Source organism: Salmo salar, chromosome 08 (assembly GCF_965601325.2).
Source record: "Salmo salar chromosome 08, fSalSal1, whole genome shotgun sequence".
Classification (NCBI taxonomy): Eukaryota; Metazoa; Chordata; class Actinopteri; order Salmoniformes; family Salmonidae; genus Salmo; species Salmo salar.
This window is the reverse complement of record NC_138298.1, coordinates 9,469,644-9,475,163: the sequence shown is the minus strand read 5'-3', so window position 1 is coordinate 9,475,163 and position 5,520 is coordinate 9,469,644. Positions and strand designations below refer to the sequence as shown.

General features: G+C 40.4%; 1 non-coding gene across 1 annotated transcript; it reads right to left on the bottom strand.

The window, feature by feature from the left end:
- Nucleotides 1–5,093: 5,093 nt before the first annotated feature.
- Nucleotides 5,094–5,170, bottom strand: trnaa-ugc (transfer RNA alanine (anticodon UGC)). Its single transcript has one exon. It is a non-coding gene; the product is annotated as a tRNA-Ala (tRNA).
- Nucleotides 5,171–5,520: the final 350 nt, after the last annotated feature.

Below are 5,520 nucleotides of genomic sequence, written 5' to 3'. Positions count from 1 at the left end.
TGAACCAAAATACAGTGGAAGCGAATCCAGATACACGCTCAGTAAGATTAATAGTAATGATCGGAAAAGAGAAGGGGAAAACTACCCACACAGCAGTATTTCTTGCAATTAAAAGATGGAGCCATGGAAAGGGCATGGTCATTTTGTTTAATATTAAAAGGATGAGGTTCAATTAATGACTTGTTGGTTGCAAGGAGCCCCGAAGCGGCGCTCCGGTGGTCCTGATTTATGGTCAACGGCTGCTAGCAGTTGACAGATGACTTTCTCCTCCATTAGTATGCTATCCTGTTAATTCTGACTGTGAGTTTCGAGAGCAAGGATTCCATTTAGACTACTTGTATTAAGAATGTCAGTGCTGGCATAAATATTGAAAAAGGCACAAACTGGAAACTTAGAACATTGCCTCTTCTCGTCACCATACTACCGTTTCTGGTAAAAAAAGTACCACCTGTTTATAAAACATCATGAGTGTACTAAAAGCTACAGTCTGTGATTCGAAAAACAACTAAAAGGTCACCCAACATTGGTTTTTAAATTGGATGTACCAATCCCAGACTGTCACTTTAAAGTGCCTAATAGTGCATTATATGACTTCCTACAAGTATCAGCTCAGAGGCTCCTTTTTAGCGGGCTTTTTAAATGCCTAAAGGCTATAGAATTTTGATTTCATTTGATTTGATTTTATTAGGAACCCCATTAGCTGACACCAAGTCTTACATTCATGAAGTATTACACACTCAAGTGATAATACGCATAATAAAACAGCTCATTGCTCCTCATAAGAAATGTATACGTTTAAATATCTATAAAGTATATAAACAGGGGACTCAGAAAGTGTCTGAGTGTCATTGGCTGTTTTACACAGTGTAGCCTAATATTGTCAGGAGTGGATTTTAACTGTAAATTCTTCAATATCCAAACCAAACTCTAAATGTAAGTGACAATTCAGTGGGTACATCCGAAATAGGTCACAGAAGCACCTTGCACTTTTCCTTCAGCCAAGTACCTAAATCACTGTGAAAAGGCATCAAAGGTATCATGGATTATCCTGATCGAGCTCCTTGTTTATCACCCTACTGAAGTCTCATTGTTAGCTTTCTCACTCAGTATTACAGTAGCTGTGTTTGGGACAAGGGTTTTTCACTTTTTCTTTCCTTACTCGACTCTCTCCTCTTTTATGATGAGTGGATTATGGGGAAGGCTGAGTGTTGTCCGGGGCTGAAGAGACCTGCTGATTTATGCCCAAGAGGGTCATTTGTTACAGGGATATTCACCCAGTGGAGAGCTGCTTGGGACATTGCTACTGCACTTCACTAGGCTGACTCATAGCCACTGCTGACTGCTGTCATCGTAGAGATCCACAGAACCCTTCAGAGGGATATAGTGGAGTACATTCTGGGTCACCGTACATAGGGCTTTCATTTTAAAGGATTCTGTTTACCTGGTTATGCAAAGTATGCCCCAGAAGTGATAGTACACTTCAGTATATATTTAGAGACTTTTACAGGCTTTACAAATTCAAATGTGTTAAGCTGTATTGCCGGTCGCTATTATGAAAGACGATTGCTTGCTGTTTGAGTTCAGGTGACAGTGTGTTCAAACTTTTAGAGTCCTATTGCCTTAAGTGTCGAAGGAAAGGTCAGTTCCCCCCTAATAGTCAACATTCTGCATTTGTGTCTACATATTCCATCAGTCTGTCAAACCTTCCATTAACCTGTGGGTTGGCCTTTTCAGAATAGTCCTCAATTTGTTTTTCAAACGTGTGACACGAACATCGTTGGAAGCATACTCAGACCAAAGCGCAGCGTGATCTGGGTTCCACATGCTTATTAAATGAAACTCTCAAAAAAAAAACAATAAAGAATAAACGAACACGTGAAGCTATGGAGTGCTCACAGGCAACTACACTTAAACAAAACAACATCCCACAAAACACAGTGGGGAAATGGCTGCCTGAATATGATTCCCAATCAGAGACAACGAAAGACAGCTGCCTCTGATTGGGAACCATACCAGGCCAACATAGAAACAAAACAACCTAGATTACCCACCCTAGTGTTAGGTTGCGTCAACCGAATCTGGTATTAGGATAGAAACAGACCATTCACTTTAGTTTCAGATCAATCGTAAAATTCTGCTCATATAATTGCATTGATAATATAAATGGTAAATATGATGTTCGTATATACGGGCTCACTGTAACACCACGCAGGGCACACAGAGAACTGAGTGTCACATCCTTTGTTCTTCCTTAAATACTCTGACAGAGATAGTTCCCGCTCACTGCTGGCCTGTCAGAGGGAGGATGAGCATCGTTTAAACTTACTCATCCTATCGTTGGCGTGCAGGCTGGTCCAAGCCTCGTGACGCACTTCCTTTACACTCTGAGCCTGTTATTGTATTTCAATATCAAGTGGTTTCTCATGTAACTCTAGTTTGAGAAACAGCCTTCTGCATGCCTCAACAGTTTTACCCCCTATTTAGCCACAGCCCAGCAGTTAGTCACATACACGGTCTCTTAGGACATAATAATCACACAAGCATGTAGCTTAACAAAACAATAGAACATATTGATACATGTGCTGATGTAAAAAGATAATTCTTCCTCACACTAGTCACACCCTGACCTAACCAACATAGAGAATAAAAGGCTCTCTATGGTCAGGGTGTGACAACGTGCTTGAAACCTAGAGACTGCATGGTAAGAGTAGGTGAATATGTTCACCCTCAGCGTTTTCAATCTACCCTCCCCTCAGGCAATTTTCCATGTCATTATTCTGTAAACTGTAATGCAATTATTAAGGGAGATTTCTTTCTTCACCTCCATACGGGAAAGAAAATGTATATCAGGGGTAGAAAATCTTGTTCAACAAAATGTGTGGTCTATGTACTGAAGTGTCCATGTGGCTATTATTATGTTGGGAAGCCTAAGAGAAGAATTTAAAGTCTGTATCACAGAGCACAAGATCAACATCAGAAATGGTGACGAGAAGTCTCCTGCAGCCAGACAATGCGGCGGGACATGATGTGTGCCAACAGATTCCAGGGCTTAGAAAATTGTACAGCCATCAGAGAGAGGAGGTGATAGAGGAACAACTGTTGTTACAAAGAGAGGCATATTATATCCATGCCTTACAAACAGAGAGCCCTAGAGGCATGAATTAAGAACTTCTGTTAGGATGCTTTCTGTGAGCAAAAAATACGCAATTCATTGTTTCATTTTTTTCTAGTGGAAAACAGTACAAAATGTATGAATGCAAATAATGATTGTGAATTTTTTTTTTAAGAAAGAAGCAGTACCACAGTGTGACGTCATCTATACATTTTGGTGAATGCCTTCTGTTATCCGAACGCCGATGAAGACTGTCGGCAAAACGCATCCGTTTGCTCTGACCTCTGCTTCTAAAAATGACATTTAAACTTGAAACATATCCCAGTGATTGTGGTCCTTTCTTTTTTTCACTTCAATGTTAAAGAGAGTAGGGTCCGAATTTATATTGTGATCCGTGCAACGTTTCTCTTTTCAAAGCAAAGATAAAAAGTCCTTACAAAATATGGACCTGAAAATCTACTAAGATATTGTCTCTTTGAAGAGTTGACCATCGACAAGAGTATTCAAGGTATCATAGGATTACCAGTAGAGGGCTTTGTTATCGACCTATAAGCTTACTAAATAGCGATATCAAAATGCATCTGATAAGATTGCAATAAAACTATACATACACCATCAGCTGCAAAACAAGACGACGCGTGTGCATTCTGAACGCTTTTCTAAACACCCCATGTCACACCATGCAACATCCCCATACACCACCTCAGTACGGTTGACACTAGACTTCCAGGGGGTGAATTCAGGTGCAAACTGACTGAGAGCTACGTCACTACCAATATCACATCCTCTCCGTAAATGACAGGGAAATGCCTGAAAATTAGCACAGAGTTTTATCGGCCTATAACTGTATTAAATGGTAATTATAAGACAGAATAAAATGTAAGATTAAAGCTAGCTGCACTGGGAATCGTAAATAGTAGATGTCCACAAGGTAATTCTCACCAAACGTGCTCCAAAGTTGTAAATAAACCAGCGCCCAACAGACATCTCCTGCGTCATACAAACAAACATGAATTTCTGATAAAAACACTCGATTTCCAAGGTGTGGATTCATGTGCAAATGTGTTTCTGTTTACTGGTGATTGATGGAGTTGCAGAAAGGCAACATGCTTACATTTCAGTTCCCTGCCTCCCAAGAGTGTGGATGAGTATTGTGTAGCGCTGCAGCCCCAGATGGTTTATCAGGGCAAACTTTTTGGGTCACAAAGCTCCAGTAAGTTCACGCTTCACAGCCCACCTCAGGCAGATCGTCATCACAGAATCACTGCAGCGGGAAATGGTACCTTTCTCTGATGTGTCTAAATTCAGCTCTCGTACAGATTGTACGTTTTCATTTTGTTCCCAGATTAATGAACGGAGTAAAATAGGGTTTTGATCTGCTCTGGTAGGCTGTATCCTTGGCTCACGCTTCAGTGTGGAATTGCTTGAGTTTTGTGCTGACATGTTCATATTGAAGATGGTGTAGCTGTCATTGCCATAAATGGGATGTTGAAATATAGACTGGAAGAAATATGTATCAGACATGATAAGTAATTACAAATGAATTAATAATTTATATAACGAAACAATAAATCAGAGGTACTGAACAGAGTGGTATAATTACACTAAATAGTGAGTCCATATTGTATATCTATCTGTACAGTATAGTTCTTGGGGCTACCGAATGGCCAATTAAGCAGTCAGATATTCCAAATGCTAAATAAGTCATCTCACCTAGAAATGTGGCGGTCATGAAATTTTGTCAGCTGGTGATTGTCAAGCAAATAACTGCTGGTCTCACGGTAATTGACCTTTAATTAACATAAACACATTTAGCATCTCCAGGCTTCCACACACACTGTAGCCTGATCTGGCTATGCCGTATGGCTGTGGACTACAATTACATTTACATTTTAGTCATTTAGCAGACGCTCTTATCCAGAGCGACTTACAGTTGTGAGTGCATACATTTTCATACATTTCATACTTTCTTTTCCCATACTGGTCCCCCGTGGGAATCGAACCCACAACCCTGGCGTTGCAAACACCATGCTCTACCAACTGAGCCACACGGGGACCATGTACTGTAGGCTATGTTTACTTGTCACAATACTTCATTTAGGAGACAAGATTTGCATAATTTTACATTATTTTAGAGTATGAACAATACAATTGAATAGCTGAATAAAACAGAAAGGATGTTTTCTCCAAACTATTTCTGAGGGAGTGCGCACCTGCGGCTATTCAGTGTTGAACGGTTAAGAAACAGGTCCTCCTATACAGTGGTTGGTCCACTAAAAGTTTTGTGATTATGCTGCAGGACTTAAACGTCATTTGTGGTTTAGTACGATACCCTGCGTCACTACTTCATTGCTCCAGACCAGCACAAGGGGGAGTTAGAGCACAGATTTTGCTTTTGGGTCCCAAGG